At 37.0% G+C, this 27,287-nt stretch overlaps 1 protein-coding gene across 9 annotated transcripts in view; it reads left to right on the top strand.

Moving 5' to 3' along the window:
* Positions 1-27,287, top strand: part of Tbc1d5 (TBC1 domain family member 5) — a 615,865-nt gene that overhangs the window by 244,181 nt on the left and 344,397 nt on the right. The gene's annotated exons all lie outside the window — the stretch shown is intronic.

Raw genomic sequence — 27,287 nt, 5'->3', positions numbered from 1 at the left:
TCCTATCCAAAACCAAAGGATATCTTTCCATTTTCTATCATGTTCAGTCTCCTTTTTCAGAGTACTGTAGTTTTCAGTGTAGAGATCTTTTATATCCTTCATTAGATTGGTTCTTGAAATTTATTAAAATCGAATAACTGTTATAATATTATGAAAAAATAATAAAACAGTTTTCTGTTATTTTGAATGTGTGGTTCTTTTCCTTAGTGTAGTACTAAGGAGCAGAGTTCAAGTCTGGATGTATCTTTTTATGGTGAAAGTCCATGGTGGCAGTCTGTCTCCAGAATGCTGATGTATTTTCAGACCTCTGCATCCTGTGACAACATGTGCTAGTGTGAGCTTCCAATCTTGTATAGCTCAGACTGAACCAGGCTTTTGACTACAGGAGCAAGTTCATGCTCACCATTTCCAGCCCCTCAGAGAGATTCCTTGAAGCCTGCTTTACCACTGTTGGGTATCTCCTAAGGTACTCTTCACTGGTCCACTGGGGGGAATTGGTGGTGTGAAGTATGACCTGGCACCAAGGTACGGCTCTAGGACTCAGTCTTCAGCACTGGGACTTCCTTGCCAATTCTCCCTCCTTTGTGGTGTTGGGCACTGGACTAGGGTTACTCACCCACTATTGACTGTGGAAAGCCACTCTGGAAGCAGTACTCCACATTTTGCTTGCCAATTCCAACTCCTGTGATTCTCTTAATTCCGATGCAGTTGTTTGATTCTGAGTGAAAATTGATGATTTTACTTTGTCTCCTACCTGGCAGCTAGTGAGCCACTGTAGTGACATGGTTTAGTAGATAATTCCTTCTGTGCTTTATTTCTTCTGTATCAATTAACCCTTTTTGTTTGGCCAGTTACCTTCCAGTTCTGAGATAACTTTGAACTTTGATAACTCTCTAAACTACTGTTTTCCAGACTCTTAAACACTTTGTTCCAAAGAAGCTGAGCTGCTGACGCTCACTGGTCGTCCATTTTTTCCTCCCTTTGTGTTATTTCTGATTGCAGGGAAGCCCTGTGAGAGGTAATGCTTTGATTAGATGTAAATAATAGACATGATCCATCTGTCAAGAGCCGGGCATAGAGAGTGTGTGTGTGTGTGTGTGTGTGTGTGTGTACACACACAAGAAAGAGTGGTCCTTAAAAAGGTAGTTCCTAAAACAAGAAGAGAATTGTAATATTCAAGAAGTTGAAGGAAGATTGTTGTACCCGGACTACTGTGAGTAACAAGAGAATGGCAGAAAATGGATGGAAACTAATAATCAGGAGCCAAATTATGTGGTCTTACTAAACTAGACGAAGGAGTATAGATTTTATTCTAAACACTGAGAGTTGTTTGACGTCTGTTTTGTCATCCCTTTTGAGCTTCATATTTATTGTCAAGGATGAGAGCCGTAAGTTTTTTTTGTACTGTCTCTCCCTATGGCTTGATGGTGGGCATTATTGAAATATGCTTGAAAAAGTTGTAGTATTTTTAAAATTTGATTCATGCTTCAGTGCTCCATACCAGTTTGTTTCCTCACTTGCAACATTTTAACAATTGAATGGTGAAATAATTTTTTCTTACTGTGAGATAAAAGAATGCTGTATAATTTCACATTTATCTAAAACTGCTTGTTCTGTGTCTGTTTTATGCTGTCCTAGGGTTTTAAGATTGTAACACTGTATGGAGCTAAATGAGACCTTTTCTGGTGACCCACTGTGTATGTTCACATGTAGGCATGCACACAGTTGAGTGTGTATGAGTTCATTTGGTGTATGGAGAATGTGCAGTCATTATTTTCCATCTGCTGGTATAATGGAGAATTTTTTGCTCTAGGACATATTGGAACAGTGTGTTTAATGTTCTTCAATTTAATTTGCTAGTATCACAATTAATACAATTAGGGTCACTTGAAATGAAACTATTAACAAATTGACTAATTTACTTTAACAATGTCAATGTGTTCTCACAATTACATTTGCTTTAATTAGTGTACATCTACTGTTTAATACTGTGTATCACATAGAAAATGTAATAATGGACTCTTGTCTCCTTGTAAAAGAAACTTTTAATGTACTGTAATGAAGAGCTACTGGCTATAAAATGATGGAGGAGAAAGTAGAACATCAAAGAGTGAAGCTTGGAAGAATATAAATAAAGATTTTTTCCCTTTCCCTTTCCCTTTCCCTTTCCCTTTCCCTTTCCCTTTCCCTTTCCCTTTCCCTTTCCCTTTCCCTTCTCTCTCTCTCTCTCTCTCTCTCTTCTCTCTCTCCCTCTCTGTCTCGCTGTCTCTCTCTCTTCTTTCTTTCAGTTTCCTGATAAAGGATCTCCTTTTGCAGTTCAGTCTGTCCTTGAACTCACTCTGTAGCCCAGAACAGCCTTGAACTTGCAGTGATCTTCCTGTGTCAGCCACTGCAGTGAGGGAATTAAGGTCATGGGCTACCACACTCAGTTAAATTTTTAAAAAGAAGGCTGAGGCAAACGTATTATGAGTTTGAGGCTAATATATATATAAGTGATAGAATGCTTGCCTACCATACATGAGATCCTAGGTTAGATCCTTAGCACCTGCTCCCAAAAAGGCAACCAAACAGTTACAACAACAACCACTACCACCAACCCAGAAGACAAAGAACTCACTGTACATAGGGTACATATATGACTTTTAACTATATGACATTCTACAAAAGAAAAAACTGTAGAGATAGGAAAAAGATAGGAGTGGTTGCTATGAGCCTGGGAGGAAGGAAGAAAGTATAGGTGTGTTGTCACAGATCTGTGATGCTATAATGCTACATATATGTCAAAACCTATGGAAGATACAACACCAAATGTGAACCCCAATATAAACTATGGAATTTAATTAATAGTGATATGTCACTATTGATGCATCAATACATACCCAATGCAAGGTGTTAACAGGAACATGTGTGTTGGGAGTAGAAGGTAAAAGTATATAAGAATTTTGTATATTTTACTTTCTGCTCAACTTTTCTGTAAACTGAAATGCCAAGACACTTTTTCCACTATTTACATTTTCAAGCATTATTGTACTTTCCCTTTCTTCCCCTTCATTCCTCTTGCTACTTTAAATGCATGCTTAGTTTATTTGAAGTAGTATCAAGAGTACTAAAAAAGTTATTTTTAAAAAACAATTTTGGCAGTACTGGAAATTGAGCCCAAGTCTTTTAAACTGAGCTACATGCTCAACCTATCGATTCGTTCTTTCATTTATTTACTTATGTAGAGTGTATGTATGTCTTAGTTACTTTTGCCTCATTGCTGAGATATTTACCTGATACCCAAATTGAAGGAAAGAAAAGTTTATTTAGCTCACAGTTTATGGAGGTTTCTAGTCTGTAATCAGCTGGCTCCAAGCTAGCGTGGTATGGGTGTGGGGACAACAGATCAAGGTGGCAGAAGACAACAAAAGCAGTAAGAGCAAAAAGAGGAGGGTAAGCCTCCTCTCCCTTTATAAGCAGGCTACCCACCCTGCCTCAGATGGTGCCTCACACCATCTCATTGCCCTCCACTTGTACAGGATGAGGATGTTTACAAAGTGAAGTCCTTGGCCCCCTATTGAGTTTCTCACTTAAAGCTGTAAACTTACCACTGCAATCCACCTCTTGTCAACTTGGCAACCAAACATATTCCTTTAAACCAGTCTCCAGATACAAAGACCTGCTTTTTCTTATTTCATAACTTGAACATTGTGACATAGGTTTAACAAACCTTAAGAACCAGTATTAAGTCTGTCAACATTATATTATATTAGAATTGTAACATTCTGTCCCTGGACCCCCAAAGACTTACGCCCCACTCTTTATGCAAAAAGGCATTTAGTCTGTCTGCAAGAGTTGCCAAAATCCTAACAATTTCAGCATTACTGAAAAGTCTAAGTCCCAAGTCTCCTCTGGGATATAAGATTCTCTTAGCTCTGAGGCCTGTACAAATGAAAAGTTAAACATTTCTATCATTCAGTTGCACAAGATAAACATTTTAATTACAGAAGTTACAAACAGAAGGACACAAAGAATTGGGACAGAAGCAAGTCCAAAATCCAGCAGGGCAAGCATTAATTCTGGAGTTCCACATCTAGCATCTGAAGCAGTCTGGTTGTTAGCTCCAAAAGGCTTGAGTGACTCTACTCCCACAGCACTTACGGTTGTAGCTCCCATGACTTCTCTCTTGGGTTGGTTTTACGCACTCCTTGCAGGTTTTCTTAGATGATCCATGCTCCTAGTTTTTCCAAACTACTGAGATCTCATCTGCACCTTTGACATCACACTCACATCTTCACACATTGGCCTCTTGGGGACATGCTGAAATTGTCCCAGCCTTCTGAAATTGGGAGGGAAGCCTTTTTAACCTTAGAACTCTTGCATTCTGCATGTGCCTAAAACCAGCATCACATGGATCATACTGAGGTCTGCTGCCAATTGGTACAGTATCTAGGCTACCTTCTTTCTTGGCTGCAGGGATCAAGTTCCTGGATCACTGGGCACTCTGCATCCAGTGTTTTGAGTGCTATCTTTAATCAAGAAAGCATGTTGGATTATGTCAGATATTTTTTCTGCCTCAACTGAGCTGACCATTTAGGCTTTCCTTCATTCTGTTAAAGGTCATTTGGTTGTCAAGAATAATCTTCTTTTTTTTTTTTCTTTTTTATCAGTACTGGGGATTGAACTCATGACCGCCTGCTTGCAAGGCAGGTGCTTATGCTGTTGAGCTAAATCCCCAGCCCAAGAATAATCTTTTTTTTTTTTTTTTTTTTTGTCTTTTTTTTTTTTATTGGTACCGGGGATCGAACTCACAACTGCCTGCTTGCAAGTCAGGCGCTTATGCCACTGAGCTAAATCCCCAGCCCCAAGAATAATCTTTATACATTTGGATTTGACTTGCTTTTGTTTGTGGGCATTGTGTTTATATCTGTGTTCATTAGAAATGTTTATCTGTGGTTTTCTTGTAATGTTTTAGCCACTCTGTATCATGGGGATGGTTTCACCAAAACTGGTTTTTGGCAGCATCTGAGAACAGTTTTGTATCTTCTTCGTAGTATTTGATACAGTTTACCAATTAAGACTTTAATTCCAGGATTTGTTAGAATTTTGATTACTACTTTAATTAACTTCATATAAGTTAAATTTGTTGGTTTTCAGTTGTTTATTGATTTTTTAAATAATCCTGTATATTTCTGTAATGCTTGTATTGTACTCTATCTACATTTCTTTTTTTCTCATTATAGTTCCGGCTGGCCCTGAATTCACTGTGTAGCCCAGGCTGGTCTCAAACACCTGGCAATCTTCCATTCTTAGCTCCTGAATACTGAGGTTACAGGTGTGCACCACCACATCTGGCCACCATTGCCATTTCTGGTTTTAATTATTAGAGATTTTTTTTCCCAGTGTAAGTCTATCTTAAAGTTTGTCCTTTTTTTTCACTTGTAAAACAACTGACTATTTGTTTCACTGATTCTGTCTTCTGTTTGTTTTTTGGGACAGTGTCTCACTGTGTATTACAAGCTGGCTGGAATTCATGATGCATCCCAGCCTGGGCAGTGATCTTTGTTTCAAATTTGCAGTGATCTTTGTTTCTCAGTGTCTTGGGTTAATTTTTACTAGTTGTTGAGACAAAATGCCTGATGCCCTAAGTTAAGGAAGGAAAGATTTATTTCTTACAGCTCTTGGAGGTTTCAGTCCGTATTCAATTGGCTCTCAGGCATCGTAGCATGGTAAGGCAGCCATTATGGCCACTGCAAACAGCAAAAGTGAGAACAGGCAAGAGAAAGGGAGACCTCTTCTTCCTGCCATTACATCATATGCTGCTTCCATCCCTGGGTAGGTGAAACACTCACACCACCAATTTGAGCATTAGACAATGAACCAATCACAAATGCTAAATTTGGTCAAGTCCATAATTTGCATGAGGTTTGGGGGCCACTAACGTAAACCATGACACTTAGCCTCTCAAATTCCAGGATTGCAGGGGTGTGCCTCCACACAGTACCTTTATTCTCTGTTTTTTTTGTTTTTTCTCTAATCTTTTTCTTGCTCTTCTTGGTTCTTGTTTCTCATGTTGAATATTTCTTAATTTTTTGAGACAAGGTCTTGTTATATAGCCCACATTGGCCTTGAGCTTGTGGCAATTCTTTTGGCTCAATGTCTTAACTACTATGATAATAGGCATGAGCCACTAGACCTGAAAATCTTAACTGATTTAAGTTCAGGTTGATTCTTTTTCTGCTTTACATTTGCTGTTGAATTTATATAAAGAATTTAAATTTTTATTATTTTTTAAGGTCCTACCTTTCCTTTTTGTTATAGTGTTTGCCTTTTATTGGTGTTCTCTACTGTTGAGAAAATAATCTTTTGGGATTTGGCAGTTCTTTTCTCTGTGGTTGACCTATGTTGTGCTAATTTACTTATGACAGTTGAATTAGGTCTTTTTTTCTAGAAAATGTAATGCTCAGCTTCTTCAAAAACATTTTCTGCTAGTTGCATTTTTGCTATGAATCTGCCTGAGTCTGTCATATTTTATTATTACTTTGCATCTCTCTTAGTTTTTGTTGAAAACTATGTTGTGAATATTATAATATGGCAACTCTGGAAATCAGATTTTATCTTCTCTCTGAGTTTGTTGTTACATTTATTTGTAAGCAATTATTATTTTAGAGACTTTTTTTCCCCTGGTACCAGGAATCAAACTCAGGATCTTACACATACCAGGCAGGCTATTTTAGAGATTTTTATAAACAATTTCCATCAAGTGTGTGTGGTCATTTATGAACACTGAAGTCCATGTTACACTAGCTTAGTGATCAGGTTGGATTTTTATAAATTCCTGAAGCTGAGAAAGAGAGAGGGTGAGAAAGAGAGTGAGGGACAGGGAGAGGGAGCCGGAGCACCAGGAAAGACTCAGACAGAGCATACTTTCAGAGGCAGGCATTGCTTCCCTCAGTGATTACACAGCTCTTCCACAATTCAGCATTGGCTTAGGTTTCATTTCTATTGGTAGTGAGAAAGGTCAGCAGAGTTGAAAGTTTGGGGTCTTTCAAACCTTTCCAGGTCCTGAGTCAAGTATGTGGTATATGAATGGTGCTTTTCAAAGTCCTTATTTCACAATACATCTCCTTTCTCAATCTTTTTCTTTTTAGATTATTTTGTCTATTGTTTGTCCTGATTGGTATTTCTTCCCCTAGCCTGCAAAGATCCATACTTCATGACTTTCAGTGTTTTCAGGAAACATTACTAGATTCTACCTCAGCCTGAACAACATTCTCAGTTTGGTGAAAATAAAGCAAACCTTTGCATTGGTTTTCAGTGATAGAACTGTTGGGGGGGGGGTGGAACGCGGCGGCTGAAAAGATAAGAAGTATGAAATATTTCTTTTTTTTTTTTTTTTTTTTTTTTTTTTTTTGTCTTTTTCCTTTTTATCGGTACCAGGGATCCAACTCACGACTGCCTGCTTGCTAGGCAAGCGCTTATGCCACTGAGCTAAATCCCCAGCCCCAGAAGTATGAAATATAAATGACCTTTATTTTGAGAATGTGGGGAGAGACACCCCCACGCCCACCACCCTAGGGCGCGGCATCTCTACCCTGGGTCGATGGTCTCTCCATGGAACACATGGAGTGAGGCACATAAGTAGCCTCGGTTTGGGGTGGAACCTAAAGGGGCATTAGGGATGCACAGGTAGCCCATTGGTCCTAATTTGGCCCCAGAGGTAGATTCCTAAGGGAGGGGGAGATAGGAGCTCCTTGGCTTTTCAGCTACAGTATCCGGCCTGGGCCAAAACCCTTTCATGGAAGTTGCCAGAAAGCTACTTTCCTTCTTTCAGAATATAGTCTGTATAGCTCTCTCTGCCCCCAAGAGTGTAGCTGCCCACTTCATGCACCCTTAGATTAGGGACGAGTGATGCCAAGCAAGCCATTTAAAATTCCATGTTGCTGTGTCACCTCAGCAGAGCATTTTCTAATGTCATTAATGTTTTCCATTTGTTTAAAGGTGACTAGATTTCAAAATTTTGGAAAAATTGGTTTTTACCATTTTTGCTGGTTTGTAAGTCATTTCAGTAGAGACAGTACCCTAGAGTTTTTTGTGCTGCCATTATCAAAGTTATTCCTATGGATAACAGTTTAAGAGGATTTTAAGATTGCAATAAAAATCATCTTTTTTGAAATAATTGAGTATAGAGACAACAGAAAATCAGATAATGTTTTGAAACATATGGACAGAGAATCCACAAACCCCATAGTACTTGTAAAGAAAAAAAAAATTAACACCAGAAACACTTAGTAGATCCCAAATATCCAAAAGTTGCATACTTTAAAATTGTATTTTGATATTATACTTTATAATATGATTTCCATTTCTAATGTTGGTCATATTTCTATAAAATGATACAAAGTTTTCTAAAATCATTTTTCCAAAAGTAAATAATTGAATATTTGCTGTCTTTGATCTTAGAAGATTCAAGTTTTGAGGAAATTTGGAGATGTTCCATTTCTTTTTACTTTCTTCATATAAATATGAAAGTCTTCTCTTGGGCCCTGGAGAATCACTATGGACAGTGAGGGTCTGGCCTGTGGTTGTAGCTGTATTTATCTGTTATTCCATTTATTTATTTTTTCAAATCCATTTTATTCAGACATAAAGAAAGAAGAAAAAACCACAATAAAATTTCAAAGTACATCAATCAGAGGGTAACACTGGTACAAATTTTGTGCATTATCATCCCCAAAACATTCATCTAGAGAACAAGACATATGCCTTCAGTTGTCTGAACAATACCAGTACAAATCTTTTTCTTCAGCAAACTCAGAGAAATCAATAGTATAACTATCTTAACTATTTTTTATATACATATACATACACATGTAAACAGGTTTTTTCTTTCAGCTTGGCACGCTAATGAAACAATATGATGTTTATGCATTTCTTATTTATTTCACTAACAAATATATTCTCAAGGTACATCTCTTTACCTATAAAAGTCTCCAGTTTATAATTCTTTTTTGCTGAGTAGTACTCCATTGTATAAAATACTGCATGGTTTTTATCTATTCCTTACATGATGGGCATTTAGGTTGTTTCCAAGATGTAGCTATTATAAACAGTGTTACTATAAACATGAATACACAAAAGATCACTGTGGTATGATGTTTTTAATTCTTTTGGAAAAATATTCAGAAGAGGAGTAGCTGGTTTGAATGGGACCTCCAATCCTAGTTTTTTGAGGAATCTCTACACTGATTTCCACAGTGTTTATACCAGTCTGCATTCCAGCCAACTGTGGAGAAGTGTTCCTTTTCCCCACAGCCCCTCCAGCATTTGTTATTGATACTAGGCATTCTTTCCAGGGTGAGGTACAATCACAGTGTCATTTTAATTTACATCTCTCAAATGACCAGTGATGTTGAACATTTTTTCACCTGTTTATTTGTGGTTTATATTTATTTATATGAGAAGTGTGTATTCATCTCAGATGCCCATTTTTGGATTGGATCTTTAAAACCGTCTAATTGCTCTGACTACAGTTTCTAGGACTAGGTTAAATAAGTGGAGACAGTGGACATCCCTGTCTTGTTCCTGATGTTAGAAAGTTTTCAGTTTTTGTCCATTTAGTATGATGTCAGCTGTTGGTTTGTCATAGATGGCTCTTATCACTTACTACCATCTATTCCAGTTTTTTGTAGGGTTTTTATCATGACTACATGCTAGACTTTGTCAAAACCTTTTTCTGCATCTGTTGTGATGATTGTATGATTTTTATCCTTGCCTCTGTTAATATGGTGTATTACATTTATGGATTTACATATGTTGAAGAACCCTGTGATGAATCTCAGTTGATCACGGTGTACAGTCTTTTTGATGGTTTGTTGCATTCTGTTTGTCAGTATCTTATTCAGGGTTTTTGTATCAATGTTCATTAGGGAGATTGGCCTGTAATTTTCTTTCCTAGTTGGGTCCTTCTCTGATTTTGGAATCGTATGCTTGCTTCCAGGAATGAATCTGGGAGAATTGCTCCCCTTTCCATTTCATTAAAGAATCTGAGAAGCAGTGGTTTTAGATCTCCACTCAATTTCTTGTAGAATTCAGCAGCGAATCCATTAGGCCATTTGCTTCTTTGTAGCTAGCTTTTTAATTTCATTTATTGATATTGGGTATTTAGGATTTTTATATCTTCTTGATTCAGCTTTGGTAATTCATATGTATCTAGGAGTCTGTCCGTGTTTTCTGTATTTTCCAACTTATTAGAATACAAATTTCCAAGTAGGTTTAGATTATTTTCTGGATTTCTGCAGGGTCTCTGCTGATTTCACCCTTTTCATTCCTAATTGCATGAATTTGAGTCTTTTCTTCCTTTTTTTGATAAGGTTGTGTAAGCGTTTAACAATTTTATACAATCTTCCAATGAATCTTTGATTCTTTGTATTGATTTTTAGGCTCTAGTGTGTTAATTTCTGCTCTGATTTTTATTGTTTCCTCCATTGTATGAGCTTTTGGTTTAGTCTGCTCTTCTTTTTCTAGAAGTTTGTGGTTCAACATTTAGTTGTTTATATGTACTTGCTCTGTTTTCCTGATATGGATATTTATAAATTATATTTTATATAATATAAATTATATATTTATAAATTTCCCTCTTAAGACTGCTTTTATTGTGTCCCATAAGTTTCAGTATATTGTATTGTCATTATCATTCAACTGTAAAAACTGTCTAATTTCTTCTTTAATTTGATCTGCGACCCATTGGTTGTTAAGTAGGGTGCTATTTAATTTCATGTTTTGATGAAATTCTTGTTTCTTTCAGCATGGATATCCAATTTCATTGCACTGAGGTCTGATAGTATGCATAGGTTAATTCGAGTTGCTTTACATTTACGTAAGCATGTTCTGTGAGCCAGTATATGGTCTGTTTTGGAGAGTGTCCCATGTGTAGCTGAGAAGAATATATATTCTGATGTTGTGGGTTGGAACACTCTATAGACGTCTGCTAATTCCATTTGCTCAGAAGTGTGTTTTAGTTCTAATATTTCATTATTTTTTTTTTTTTTTGTCTAGTTGATCTGTCTTTTTATGACTGAAGGGTATTGTGGTCTCCCAATACAATTGTATTAGAGCTTATTTCATTTTTCATGTCCCTTGATAATTGTTTCATGTAGCTGGTTGCACTGGTATTTGTTGCATATATATTTATGATTGTTATTTCTTCCTTTTGAATTGTTCCCTTTACAATGATGTAATGACCTTCTTTATCTCTCTTAATCAGTCTTGGCTTGAAATTCACTTTTTCTACAAATAGAATAGTACCCCTGGTTTTTTCTGGATTCTTGTTGTATGTAGTATTGTTTTCCATCCTTTACCTTTTAGTCTATGAATTTCATTTTGAATTGTGTTTCTTCTAAACAGCATATTGTTGGATCTTGCTTCATGATCCATTCGGTCAGTCTGTGTCTTTTGATTGGTGAATTGAGACCATTAATATTGGTAGTTATAACTGATTTGTATTGGCTTGTCCTTGTCATGTTATTTGCCTGTTGTTGACTCCCCCTTTTTAAATTTCCTGTCTTATAATTGCTTGCCTTTTCTAGTGGATTCTTTTTATTGGGATTTTTGGAGTTGTAGTTCTTCTCTCTCAGAACATTTTTCAGTGCTGGTCTGGTGATCATAAATTTCCTCAGATGTTGTTTGTAATGGAAATATCTTATTTCTCCCTCAGTTTTGAAATATATATTTGTGAAGTACATCAATCTGGATTGAAAGTTGTTTTCCTTTAAAACTTAGTACACTTCATTCCAAGTTCTCCTTGACTTGCGAGTTTGTGCTGAGAAGTCAGCTGTAACTCTGATGGGCTTTTGTTCATATGTGTTTTGTTTATTTTACCTAATAGCTTTTAACATTCTGCTTTTGTGTTGAATTTCTGGAATCCTGATTATGATATACCTAGATGTAGATTTCTCAATCATTGCTAATTGGAGTTCTATATGCCTCATTTGTATGTCAAATTCTTTTTCTCTGCCAGGAAAGTTTTCTGTCACGATGTCTGTGAACATGTTTTAATGTCATTTGTGGTATCTCTTGCTTGTTCACTGACTCCAGTTAATCTTAAGTTATTCTTCTTTGTCTCATCTAGCAGCTGCTGGATTGTTCATGGTCCCTTGCTAGTTCTGAGAAATCTTTCTTTTTCTGGTAGCTAACTGCAAGCCTGTCTTCAATATCTGAGATCTCATCCTCACATTGGCTCCTACTCTGCTTTGAATACTTTCAGTGGAGTTTTTATTCTCCTGGATATCTGCTTGAATCTGCTTTATGGATTCCATCTGTTTCCTGTACTGTGCTTCCATAATTTGCTTAAGCTCATGAATTTTTTTGTCTGTGTCTGTTCTAATGTTGCTAAACATGGTGTGATTTTGATAATCTATGTAGTTAATTGAGAGATTATTTCTGATCTCATTTTTTCCAGAGCTTCATTCAATTGCTTTGTTGTTACTACTTCAGAGAAATGTGGTGGTACGGCTTTTGGATTGTCTCACTTCATTATGCCCTGGGTTTGCCTTTGGATGTCTGGGGTTGCATCTTTTTTCTTTTCTTTTCTATTTTAGTTTAATTCCTGGGGTGATGCTTGTAAACTACCTATGGTTCATTGCATTATTGGTGGTATTTAGCACCCTTACATGATGATTACTTCTCTGAGGGATCTTCTAGGCATAGCTGTTTTCTGGGTTTTGAGTGTGTTGGAAGATTTTACATCTTCAATTTGTTGGAGAGGAGAAGTTGTTGCTCATTTGGCCTAGTCCCTGGTTCTTTGGCACTGTGCCACAGTATTTGCTATGACCCTTAGTTAATCTCAGTCATGAATTATCAGGGCCAACAGCTGTTTATAACAATTTTGTCAAGCTTGACTGTAGTGGTACCAGTAGCATCAAATGCAGCCTAGAAAACAAAACACTGATCTAATCCTTAATTTGCAACTTTTAACTGTACGAACTAGATTTGTGATTATATAAGTAAATGTAAAACAAACCAGATAAGTGTATGCAACATGTAATGTGCCAGTTTTGTCCTTGGTGGATTAAAATATAAAATGGATTAAGAAGCAGGTAGTTAAGTGGGAAAAGAAGAAGTAAGATTGGAGGACAAAGGTGGATCCCGACACTTTGGGGAAACTAGTGCAGAAGATTGAAGGTAAAGAGAGGTGGAAGAGAAAAAAGATAGAACAGAACAGAACCACACCCACAAAGAGGTTAGGAGCCACTGTCAGCCCCATTACAAAAAAAAAAAAAAAGAAAGAAAGAAAGAAAGAAACAGAGAAACAAAAACAAAACAAACAACAGCAATAAAAAAAAAAAAAAAAAAAACAAGAAAAAACAGTCCACTTCCAGGATTCTCTTTAGGTCCACTTGTAGACAGCCTGTGAAGGCAGAGTCCTGAATAGTGCTAGTGTATCCCTGTAAGCCAGCTGTTGCTTTATGGAAGAGTTGTAGATGACCTTAGCGGGCCTGCCCCAGGACCAGACTCATTGAACTCGCCACAGTCCAAGCAGTTTCCCTGGGTCTGTGCCCAGCTAGGAGCTGCTGGAGGAAGTTGCAGCAGTTTTGGTTCTGGGCTTATCAGGTTCAACTGCATAGTGGCTCCTGGCTAGTGGCTCTCTTACGGGAGGACTGAGTCCTCTGCATTCACCCCAGCCAGTACAGTCTTCCATGTCTGCTGCTCCCCTCTACTGCTGTGACTCTTTGCAGAGGCCTCTAGAGTTTCCAGCTGCTACGATTACCATGACCATGGGTCCCCAGGTTCCAATAGCTCCTCTCACACAATGAGTCCAGCTCTGGGTGTAGGTGCAGCCATCTACCACCTTCTTCTTCTTCTTTGAAGATTTTCTTTTTACTAACTCTGTGTGCTTCAGTTCACACTTCAGATTCTTCCCGCCTCCAGGGTACCCACTTTCTTTCTTCTTGTTTTCCTCATGATGCTATATTCCAGTGTCTGGATGGTGACTCTCAGAGAGACTGTTTTCCCTGCTGCTTACTGCTTCACTATCTTCCTGAAAATTCTGTTATCTCATTTATAAAAGTCACTATAAAGTTATTGGGCATACATGGACATTACTTAAACCTAGGGCACAAGACTTATAATTTATATTTAGATGTGCTTTCAGAGCCTCATGATAAGTGGGGCTCTTTGGAAGGAGATTGAATTACAGGGCAGCCTAGCTGATTTTCTGTTATGAGACTGCCTCTGGTCTAAAGAAGGTGGTCACTGGAGAGGATATCACATATCCAGCTTCTCACATTTCTCTCTACTTCCTGGCTGCAATGCTCTGAGCTGCTTCCTTCCTTCTAGCCCTTGCGTCGTTATATTTGAGCCTGCTGAATATGGGATGAAATGTCTAAAACATGAACCAAAATAATCTCTTCTCCTTTAAATGTGGATGTCAAGAACTTTGTCCCAGTGACAAGAAAAGTGACTAAGGACTCTTCTGTGGGTTATCAAATTTCTTACTGTTTCTAAGGCTTTACTTTCACTCACATTGTAGTAAACTCTTAAATTATATTATCCTTTATACACTTCATGATTAAGTTTGTCACAGTTATGACATCAGAAGTGTGACAGGGCCAGGTGTGATGGTGCATGACTGTATGTGATGCATGTATAGATGTTGCATGTCTATAATCCCAGTACTCAGGAGGCTGAGACAGGAGAATTGTCACAAGTTTGAGGCCATCCTGAGCTATGTAGTGAGTTTAGAACCACTCTGGACTACATAACAAGACCCTGCACACACACACACACACACACCACACACACACACACACACACACACACACACACACACACACACAGAGTGCTGGGTTTCATTCTGAGAATTGCGTATCATTTTGTGTTTAAATAGTATGGCGTATCTTTTTCTGCTTATGTCTTTAAGATAAACTATGAATGATTTGCAGATTAACATTAGTAATGAGACCCTGTGTTAGGAAACTTTGAATGTTTTACATAAGCAGGAAAAAGGAAAGACAGAACTTGAGCCATTTGATGTTACTACCAAGGATATGAAAGTAAATATAATTTAAACCTTCTGAATGATCAAGTCTATGGAAACAGTTAAAATTTAAAATCTAGAGTCTAAGAGGAACATTTTTAGAGAAGGAAGGATAAGAGGATATACTATGGAATTGTTTTTTAATAACGTTCTATATAGGAGAGTGGAGGGGTTCTAAAAATGATTTTTGATGGAATTCTATGGAATTCATTTGTAAACTTTGGAAGTTCTTATATGGATCAGATACTTATAAAAGTAATGTTGTAATTAACCTCTCTTGAAAGACTGACACATGCTATTCTTATAGACATTTGGGCAATGAACTAAGTTAATTCAGGTGCCAGATTAAAGGAAAGTTATGAACATTTAAGAAACATTAAAGAAAAAAAATGGGCTGGGGATTTAGCTCAGCGACATAAGCACCTGCCTTGCAAGCAGGTGGTCATGAGTTCGATCCCCGGTACCAATAAAAAAAAAAAAAAAAGAAACATTTATATGCTTGGTAATCATTTGCTATTGAAACATATGTACACACACAGAGACTAGGTGTGTTATTTATGTGCAATCTGGCCTTTTAACAAAGAAAAATAAGCCTGTGGTTATACTGCCACTGGTAAAGCAAAACAGCTGAGACTTTAATGAAGACCATACTGAGGGCATGTAGGACATAAGGCAAATTAAGCAGATTATAAACTGCACATCTTCTGTTTAGATATAGTAGATCTCCACAGTCCTGACAAGTTAGTTGCAATGACAAGGCAATGAGATAGACAGAAACAGAAGGAGATCATTTGTTTCAATTTGAAAAACAGGTACAGTATGCAACAAAATATCCACACAAAATTATTTTTTGCTTTAAAGTTGTTGTTTTTCCATATTTTCTCCAAAAGTAAACATACACTATTAAAGCTTTTATTTTGTTTGCAAATAAAGGCCATGTAGATTTTTATTTTTAGTTTTTTGTGAAAAGATTTTCTGGACACTCGATTGAAGTTTAATCTTGGTAAACTGACAGCTTTGTTTAAACAGTGAGTATGAAAAACCCTTTCAAAGTGTAATAGTTCAGCTGTGAAAACCTGAATAACTGAATGATGACAAAGAAGCCCCAGAATAAGCCAGCCTTGTTCAATTTTTGTAAATAACATTTCTTTATGAATTATGAAGCTAAAAGTGTTGTATAGTTATTTTTTCTTCCTATATCTTTGCAAATAATTTCTATTTGCATTTTAAAATACAGTGACATTATTAATCACTTATTTTTTTCAAAAAGAACTTGAAGAAGGTTTTTGTTTTGTTTCGTTTTTTAAAATGTGTCTTATGATACCTGTTACAGGGACCACTTAAACGTTGCCTTTAGTATATGTGATGGAACATCAAATACATTACTCAAGAGCTCTCAGGCAATTATATTCTAAGGATACATATTTATGTACCGTTTGCTTTGTATCTTAATAAAAATGGTGAGTCTTTTGACAAAAAAAGGAATACTGAAATATTTTAGTGTCATCCTTTTTAAAAGGATCACAGTGTACTTATTCTTCAACATAGTTATTCTCATGAGAACCAAGGTTTTTCTTTTATTCGATGTGTTTTCTTTGTAAGAAATTTCAATTATAAAATACATCATATATATTTCCTGTGTTTTTTGAAAATGTTTAATTTGTGACGTAGTCTTATAATTAGCCTCTGATTTTTGATTTCCAGAAAAGATTAAATGTTTTAAAATCTGCTTAGAGATCTTATTATCAAAAGAAATACATTTCAAAACTTCTGCACCCTTAATATATATTATTTTGTAAAATGTTACTTGATCTACTTCTGTTCATTTATTGTACCTTTATATTTTAAAGATGTTTTTGAATGATACATAAATGAGCTCAGTGAATAAAATGAACCCTGTTGACCGTACCAAGGATCTCTTTGGTTATCATAACTAGTATGTGAGTTAATAATGGTTGTATAGCAAACCATCGCAAAACTTTGTAATATAATATAGTAAACATCTATTATGCGATGTGAGTTCATGAGTGAGGTGGAATACTCTCTTAGTCTGAGCTGGCTTGCTTATGTGCTAGAGAATGGCTGATTATTGAGAGAAGTAATAGAGTGGCTGAGCCACATTTCTCATTTTGCAGCTGACTAGCTCTCCCTAATTACATGGCAATGCTAAGAGTCTATGAGAACAAACATAAGCTTCAGGGTTTCATGAGGCTCAGGGTTGGTATTGGTGTTTTGTCACTGTTGTCGTATTTTTTTGGACCTGGCAAGTAACAAAGCCAACCTTAGTCAAGAAGTACCAAAATTGTATTTCATCACATTAGCAGTGATGTCTTTTTAAAGCAGTGTCTCACTATGCAGTTCAGGTTGGCCTTGAATTAATTTTGTAGCCCAGGCTGGCCTTGAACTCACAGTGATCCTCCTGCCTCTGTCCCCTACTGCTGTGGGACTATAGGCAAGTGCCACCATGCCAAGCTCTAAGCCTGTTAAAGAGAATAAAATACTTAGAATAAATTTCACAAAATAAGTAGAAGAAATATACCACAAAGGTAACTAGTGGGAAATAAGGAAAAAAATAAAACAAAACAAAAAACCCATTAGTTTATATTTCAATTACCAGTGTATGTCAGGATCAAAGAAGTTATTTTATTGTATGTGAATAAGAAATTTGAACAAGTTCAGTATAATTTCAGTCAAATTTCCAGAAAGAATCTTTGAACCTGGAAAATAATAGCTGTCTAGAAAAACAGAAAATATTGTGAGCATTTTTGTGACTCAAATTTGAAAACTTAACGTAGACATGGATAAAAAGAGAGTTATTAAAATTGTTAGAAAGAAAATCCGATTCATTTTTAAGTCAAATACTTTATTTTCAGTAACTTCATTGCTGTTGTATTTGACACCATGCTTCTAATCTATGCTTACATATTTACAAAGAACATAAAATATGTGAAAAGTTTATTTGTAAAATTTTTATTAACAATACACAGTTATGTTTAGTTGGATCACAAAAGTTAAAATACAAAAGAAATAAAATTCAGTGTGTTTCTTTAATAATTAATACATTAGAATTAATAATTTCACAGTGAATGTACCAGCCCTGATGGAGAGGGGAAGTTAACAAACAAAAAACTTTAGTAAAAATATCTTTAAGAAAATTTGAAAATAGGGAATGTTTTAAAACTCATAATCAATATAACATTAATAACACTATTGATTATCATGGTACTGTTATCATGAAAAATTATATGCCTTCTTATTCCTGGCTTGTATATAAATACAAAAAGTTAGTAAACTGACCACCAAACCAGCACTCCCAAAAAGTCTCAAGCATATCCTAGAAAGAGACAATATTTCTAACACCTCCAAAATGTCTAATAGAATAAATATACTTGGCAGGGTAAGCAATTACATAGAAGGGAAAAAGTAAAAAACAAAAAACAGGAAAATAATTCAGTGACAGAAGTAAGTCAGTAGTACTTTTCAGTAACAACTCTCAATGTGAATAATCTCAATACCCCCATGGAAAAAACAGATTGGCAGAATGGATCAAAAGATGGAACCCAAAGGTATGCCATATATAAGAAAGACATTTAGCCCCAAAACAAATTTGTAAAGATGAAAGGATTGAAACTAGGAAACCCTAAAACAAAGAGCATCCATAAATGGAAAAAAAAAAATGAAAGAAATAGGTATAGAAGAACTTTTTCTCAATCTGATAAAAGCCTTATAAACTTGCCACCATCAGATTAAATAAGGAAAAGCTAAAAGCTTCAGGAAAAAAATAAGAATGTCACTATCACTGTTTCTGTTCTATATAGTAATGGAAACATTAGCCAGAGAAGTAGGCCAAGAGAAAAATAAAAGGGATGTGTATAAGAAAGGAAAAAAATCAAGTTATCTTTGTTTTTAGATGACATGATCTTCTACATAAAAGATCCAAAAAGTCCACAAAAATTATTTTTCAGAAAGAGTTAAAGACATCTCCTTATAGTAGTAAACACATACTCATATTTATAGCAGGGCAGTGCATAATAACTATGTCATGGAAGCAGGCCTATATGTATATCAAAAGAAGAGTGGGCAAGGAAGATATGTAAATTATACGTAGTGGAATTTTGCTGTGCCATAAGGAAAACTTGAGTCATTTGTAGGGATGCAACTTGAGAACATAATGTTAAGTGAAATGAATCAGGCACATAAGCTTAAATACTGCATGCATGATTTATGTTCTATGAGAAACCCAAAGTATAAATAAAGAACAAGAATAAATGAAAAAAATAAATAAAGAACAAAATAAAAGCTAGACAGTAAGTAAGGAGATAGGTCTTTCTCAAAGGGGTAAGAAACCTAGAGATGGAGTGAGAAGGTCAAGAATGTAAGAAGAGGGAATGAGAAAAGAAATAAAAATGTGTTACATGTAACAACTTCACAGAAGGAATGTAGACATCATATACAGCAAACATGCAACAAAATAACAAAGGAAGGGGCTAACAATATGGGGAGGAAGAGGGTAAAATCCATTAAGATGTATGATGTACATATACAAGCTCCCCACAAAGAATGTAAATGTTATGTACTACAAACATATATTGATAAAAAAGATACAAGTATACACCAAAACAATTCATTAAAAGGCTCCTAGAATTAATAATGAAATTTGGTAGTGTACCAAGGAACAAAATTAACACACAAAAGTCAATGACATTCTTTCCTCCCTATAATGAACTCACTGAGAAAGAAATTGGGAAAACATTACCATTGACCATAGCATCAAGAAAAATTAAATATTTAAGAATTAACCTAACCAAGGAAGTGAAAGGCCTCTACAGTGAAAACTACATTGTCCTCACAAAGAAGATTCATGAGGATATCAGATAATGGAAAGATATCTCCTATTTCTGGATATGCAAACCAATATTGTCAAAATGATCATCCTTCCAAAATCAGTAAACAGATGCAATGCAATCTCAATCAAAATACCAGCAACTTTTTTCAGAGAACTAAAGACAACAATTTAAAATTCATATGAAACCAGAAGAGACCTAGATTAGCAAACGTAATTCTGACATGCAAAAGCAAATCATGAGCCATGAAAATGCCAGATATGGAGATAAACTGCAAAGCTATTGTCTTTAAAACAGCATGGTACTGGTGCAAACATAGGCATGTGGATCAGTGAAAAAGAATAGCAGAAGCAGAAACAACTCCAGACACATTCAGGCAGTTAATCTTTGACAAAGGAGCCAGAGATGTGTGCTCCAAAAGATAGCTTCTTAATTATATACTGGTGGGAAAATTGGATAGTCTCTTGCAGAAGATTTAGGCTAGATTCATACCTCTTATACCATGTATTAAACTAAAATTAAAATGATCCAAAATCTAAATGTTGAAACAAACACTTTCTATAAAAACATTGTGATAGGTATAGGCAAGGACTTTCTGAACAGCACTTCAATTGTACAAGAAGTAAGAATCAACAAATGTGATCACATGATGTTGAAAAGCTCTGCACAGCAAAAGAAAAAACCAAGAATGAAGAGAGAGTCTATAGAATGAGAAAAATTGCTAGCTAATCCTGGGACAGAGGACTAATATCTAGAATATATAAAGGACTCAAAACATTAGACTCCAAAAAGAAAAGAATCAAAGTGGGAATCTGCAATCAGACATCCCTCAGAAGTACAAATGCCCTGTAACTACATAAAAAGATGTTCAGTATTTATGACCATGAGAAAAAGTAAATTAAAACAACAGTGATACTCTATCTTACTTCAGAATGGCTACTATCAAGAAATCAAATAAAATGCTGGTGAAGTTGCAGAGAAACTCAAGAAAATTGTTGCTAGGAATATAAACTAATACAAACTTTATGGAAATCAGTATGAGAGTTCCTCAAAAAACTGAAACTAGAAATTGTCTTTGACTCTGCCATTCCCTTTCTATGTATCTTCCCAAAAGAGTTAACATATTGCAGTGGTATCTGCATACCTATGTTTGTAGCAGCACAATTCATAATACTTATATCTTGGAAGCAGGACCTGCCCCCCCCCCCGCCTTTTTGAGAAACGGTGTCACTATGTAGTTCAGGCTGGTCTTGAACTCAGTGTAGCACAGGCTCAAACTCATGGTGATCCTCCTGTCTCAACCTTCTGAGTACTAGGATTGCAGGTGTGTGCCATCATGATTGGCTTAGTCCTTATTTTCATCCGTGAATGAATAGACAAAGAGAATACGTTATTTACCCACAATGGAGTACTACTCTGCCATAGAGAGAAATAAACTTGTGTCATTAGTAACAAAATGGATGCAAGTTAAGACAATAATATTAAGTGAAATAAATTAGACACACAAGATTATGTTTTGGGCCACAAATATAGCTCAGCAGCAAGGTTCTGCCTGGAAAGTACAAGGCCCGAGTTTCTGGTACCAGAAAAGAAACACACACACACACACACACACACACACACACACACACCACAAAAAAGCTTAAATATTGTATGATTTCTCTTGTATGAGAAACTCGAAGTACAAATAAAGAGCAAAATAAAACATAGCTAATCAGAAGTAAAGAGAGAGATTTTTGCAAGGGGGCGCAGGGACCAAAGGATGGCGGCAGGGGGAACGGCGGGGAAGAAAAGGGGTTTAAAAAACAACTGAGATGTGTTGTGTTCCTGTACCATTTCTCCACAAGGATTGTGATGATTTTGCACTACAAATATGTAGTAATAAAAAGTAAAAATTGAACAAAAATCAGTAAGCTGAAATCAGGATGCATAAAAAGTGTGTTTTACCAAATTAATTCATCATGGGGATGCAAAAACGTTGACTCATTAGAATCTATTCTGGTAGATGAGCATAAATACTATTAGGAAAAGACATGGAAGTTCATTATATGGCTGTGAAATGGTATATTCAACATAAAGATATAATTGATATTGGAGTACCCATTGTATAACTGTCATATATCTGTAGAAGATATAAGCTCCTGCACAATTACATTTGAGCACTTTAGCAACCTATTTTCAGTCATGTACACATCATCCAGGCAGAAACTTACCAAAGAAACATCAGTAAAATTGCACTGTAGACCAAATGGACTAGACAACTATAGAACATTATACCCCAAAACTGTAGAGTACTCTTTGTTTTCTTTTTTTAATTTATTTTTATTTCTTTTCAATAACCCTGTTTTTCAGGGTATGCCATGCAGTGATAAGCCACAAAGCATGTCTCAACACGATTTTTTTGGATTTTTTAAAATAGTTTTTTGAGATAGGTTCTTAACATATACTTCAGGCTGGCCTTGAACTCACTGTATAGCCCAGGCTGGCATCATCTTTGTGGAAATCCTCCTGGCTCAGTCTCCCAAGTACTAGAGTGCTGGAATTATAGGTGTGTGCCTCCATGCCTGGCAACAATTTTATAAAGATGTAAATGGTATCAAGTATTGTTTCTAATCACAGTGCAAGAAGACTACAAATCAATCACAAGAAAAACTTAGAAATTATCCAGTAGTGGTATGTGGAAATTAAACACCTTAGTTCTGAATAGCCAGAAGATCAGGGAGGAAATCAAGTAGGAAAATAAAAGTGTTTGGACACAAAAGTGGTTATACAGTATTGTGAAACACGTACCATACAGCATGATCTGTACCTACAGGAAATTTTAAAATTTAAATTATAATTCTATTAGTTCTTGGAAAAGAACAATTAATACTTGTAAGATCAATTTTGCATTGTCTGTATCAGGAAAATTTGTAGTTATCAATGTGTACATCAGAATAGCAGAGTATTTTAGTTACTTTTCTATTCCTGGGATAAAAGAATCATCACCTGCAACTCAGGGAGGAGACATTTATTTTGGCTCATTATGTGTGTGTATATTTATCTTTTTGACACAAGTTTTCTTTCTTGCTTGCTTGCTTTCTTTCTTTTTTTTGTCTTTTGGAGACAGGGTCTCTGTGCATTTCAGGCTGGTCTTGAGCTCACTTTGTAGCCTAGGCTGGTCTTGAACTCGCAATGATCCTCCTGCCTCAGCCTCCTGAGTGCTGGGACAAGTTTTCACTGTGCAGTTCAAGCTGGCCTTGAACTTACTTTGTAGCCTAGGCTATCCTTGAAATTATGGCACTTTTCCTGCTTCAGCCTCCCATGTACTGGAATTACAGATGTGTGCCACCATCTGTAGTTTGGCTCACCATTTAAGAGGACTGAGTCTATCACTGGCTGCTTCCAAGGCAGAAATTGCATTGAGGAAAGACATGGCTGAAGAAATTTGTTCAGACCACTGCAGCTAGGAAGGATAGAGATAAGGGAAAAACTAATGACAAAAATACACCCTTCCAGGTCATGCCTCCAGTGATATGCCTCTTTTGCCAGGTCCTACATCCTGATAATACATTCAGCTATAGTGTTCCCATAGTTCATGTTCCCAAATTTCCAACTGTGGATACATTAGACTTTTGGGGGTATTTTAGGTATATTTATTGAGAGAAAGAAAGCTTCCATGTGAAGAGAGACAAGGGTTCAAGCACTCTGTCTTTTCCAGGGACTTTAATAGAGTAAAACCATGGATTAAAGGCATGGGGGACATGGGGGACTGGGAACTCACAAGGCAGATAGGCATAAGGTGGGACATAACTATAGTTAGCCAATAATATCAATAGCTCATGTAAAACTGATTACATTAGGGACAAGGATACATTCCTTTGATCCTTTGTCTTGAGGCCTGACCCACAGCAGGAGGTGTTTGTCTCCCCCACAGTTGTAAGGTATCTCCACTGGCTCCTTTTAACCCTGTCTAACTGCCTATAATATTCGTAACTAACTCGCTCCCTGCAGCAGTATGATTGCATTTAATTAGATTTCTAAACTAAATATTACATTTTTTATGAATATATGTGTGTCTAGCACAGCCAATTAACAATTTTGTATAGGCAGTTTTGGGTGGCAGAGAAAAGGATATAACTAAGTGAATTGTTTCCTCACTCTTTCAGTATTATTGTTACTATTTCATTTCTGAGGATAAATTATAGCTGTTGAAAATATGATTTTTTTTAGAGTAGACTTCATGTTAAATAATGTATATTGGCTTTTTAAATGAGGAAAAGGCAGGGATACTTGCCTTACTTGATACTATAATGTATCCTTAAGCCATTATTAAGTAGTTTCATTGGTGCCTGGAATAAGCTCAGCAGCTCAAACACTTGGCTGGTAAGTATGAGGTCGTGTGACTTTGATCCCTGGTATGCAAAATAAATAAAGAAAAAATAAAAAATAAAGTAGTATGGTTACAGGCAACTGAGTTAGATAAAAATATTATAGGCAGACAGACTGGGATAGGTTCTTGAAGGAGCCATTGCAGAAGACCAGATACTTTACAGCTGTGGAGGAGACAGACACTTCCTGCTGTGGACCAGGCCTCAAGACAAAAGAGAAGGCAAATGCACCCAGGTCCTAAGGATTGATATTTTAAATAGGTCTCTAATACCCTGAGGAAGCCAGGAGTCACTGTTCCAACCCCCTACTGGAAGAGTCACTGCTCTTTAAGAATGCCAGCTTGCTAAGTGACTGGCTTCCCCTTTTGTTCCTGATTTAATCAGTTTTACCTAAGCAGTTAATCTTATTGGCTGACCATAGTTCTGCTTTGTCTTATTCTCAAATGGGAAGTTCCCATGTTTTCCTCACTTGGACGCAGCTCACCTTGAGGTTTTGCTATATTAATGTCTCGGGAAAAAAAGTCTTCAGCAACCCACTCAGAATCTCTTCTGTCTCTCTCTCTTAGCCAAAAGCTTTCTCTCTAAATATATTTTACTGTTGACTTCCACTGTTCCTAAAATTCAGTCTTCAATTTTATAAAATATGTACTTTACCGGATATGTCATATCTGGTAAAGGGGGGTTTCATTCCCCTATATCAGTATAATCATGAAAATAGAAAGACTGAGTAGTTAAAAGTGAAAAAAACAACCAAATATATTTAAAGTTGAGGACACATTAAACTTGTATTTAAACCAATGGGAAAGTGTAGGTTTTAATTCAATAATTGGACAACTGATTGATCTATTAATGTGTGTTAGGTCTGAGAAGAAGGGAGAGGATGGGAAGAGGGAGAGGAAGAGGTCCGTGGAAGGAGTGGAGTGGACGGCCGTGAAAGTAGTGGGCGGCGGTGGCTGCAAAGATAAGAAATATAAAATATAAGTATATAAGTAACCTTTATTTCGGGAATGCGGGGAGAGGCCCCCCCCCCCCCCCCCCCCGGCCCCAGGGCTCAGCATCTCCACCCTGGGGGTGGCGGTCTCTCTCTGGAACACACTCTCCCTTTCTCCTTCTCCTTCTCCTTCTCCTTCTCCTTCTCCTTCTCCTTCTCCTTCTCCTTCTCCTTCTCCTTCTCCTTCTCCTCCTTCTCCTTCTCCTTCTCCTTCTCCTTCTCCTTCTCCTTCTCCTCCTCCTCCTCCTCCTCCTCCTCCTCCTCCTCCTCCTTCTACTTCTCCTCCTCCTCCTCCTCCTCCTCCTCCTTCTCCTTCTCCTCCTTCTCCTTCTCCTTCTTCTTCCTCCTCTTCCTCCTCTTCCTCCTCTTCTTCTTCTTCTCTTCTTTTTCTTCTCTAACAGGTGGAGTCAGGCCCATAAGTAACCTCTGTCTGGGGTGGACCCCAAGGGGAATTAGGGATGCACAGGTATTTTATTGGCACATGTTTTGGCGCCAGGGTTACAGGGATGGGGGTATAGGGTTACAGGCAAATCTATAGGGCTGCGGCTTTTCCTGGTTAAAGTGTCCGGTCTGTGACAGCAACTCTTTCAATGTGTATCTGCTCTGTGGAGGGAAAGATAGACTTTCTAATCATGGCAACAAATAATCATAGGGAAAATTACTGATTTTTGAAAAATCCATTTTTACCATAAATATTCCACTATTCACCATGTGTTCATTAAACATCTTTTTCATAACTAAGTACTATGCTTAATTGTAGTTAGACTGAAAAGATGTTGATATAAAAGGATCATTTAAGAAAATTATACAGTACTAAGTGATAGAACTGTGGGGAACTGGCGGCTGAAAAGATACTGATAGCATTATTTCCAAAAGATGAAAAGTATTTCCAAAAGATGAGAAGTATAAAACAAAAAGAGGCCTTTATTCTGAGAACACAGAGAGAGATGACTGGCACCCCGGCTGCTGAAGTCAGGTGGTCTCTCTCTGGGACATGTGGCATGGGGGGATATAAGTAGCCTAAGCTTAGGGCAGTGCCCTAAAGCCATTAGAGGTGCACAGGTATTTCATTGGCACATGTTTGGCACCAAGGGCAGATTCTGAAGTGTGGAGGGATACAGAGTTACAGGTAAATCCCTAGGGGCAGGGGAGACTGGAGCTCCCTGATTCCGGCTGAGGTCTTTTCTGGCTACAGTGCTCCATCTGGGCCAAAACCCTTTCAGATGCGAAGTATGAAATATAAATGACCTTTATTTTGAGAATGTGGGGAGAGACACCCCTGATCCCCTGGGGCATGGCATCTCCCCCCTGGGTCAGTGATTTCTCTGTGGAACACGTGGAGTGGGGGCATACATGTAACTTAGGTTAGGGATGGTGCCTGAGGGGCATTAGGGATGCACAGGTGGCCCATTGGTATTCTTTTGGCACCAGGGACAAATTCCTAGGGGTGGGGAAGATAGAGCAAGAGGTAAATTCTTAGGGGTGGGGGAGATAGGAGCTCTTTGGTTCTGGCTGAGGCTTTTCCAGTTACAATGTCCAGCCTGGGCCAAAACTCTTTCACTAAGAACTATACACAGAATTTAAACACAGTGAGATAGCAAGTGATTGTAGTGCTAACTTGGGAAGGTCATAGTGATAAAGGGGAATGAAACTCCCAACCTACTATGTCTGGTATGAGTTTGTGTTGTCTAAAATTGAAGAATGGATTTTAGGAACAACAGAAGTTAAGAGTAGAATGTATTTATTGAGAGAAAGAAAGCTTCTGTCTGAGAGACAGACAGAAGGGGTTCCTAGTGGGTTGCCAAGGACTCTTTTTTCCAGGGACTTTTATAAGTAAAATCATGGGGTGAGAGGGTTTTAAGATAGGGAAAACTGGGAACTCATAAGGCAGATGGGCATAAGGCGGGACTTAACTATAGTTAGCCAATAAGATTAATAGTTGAGGTAAAATTAATTAAATTGGGGACAAATGGAGGAGGGAGTCACATAGAAGAAAGTGGGCATTCTTAGGAAGCAGCAACTCTTCCCTAGGGGGTTGGAATGATGACTCCTGACTTCCTCAGGGA

This window comes from Cavia porcellus, unplaced genomic scaffold (genome assembly GCF_034190915.1).
Source record: "Cavia porcellus strain 051 isolate PalLab524CR breed Dunkin Hartley unplaced genomic scaffold, mCavPor4.1 scaffold_10, whole genome shotgun sequence".
NCBI lineage: Eukaryota > Metazoa > Chordata > Mammalia > Rodentia > Caviidae > Cavia > Cavia porcellus.
This window is presented reverse-complemented; position numbering and strand designations above follow the sequence as displayed.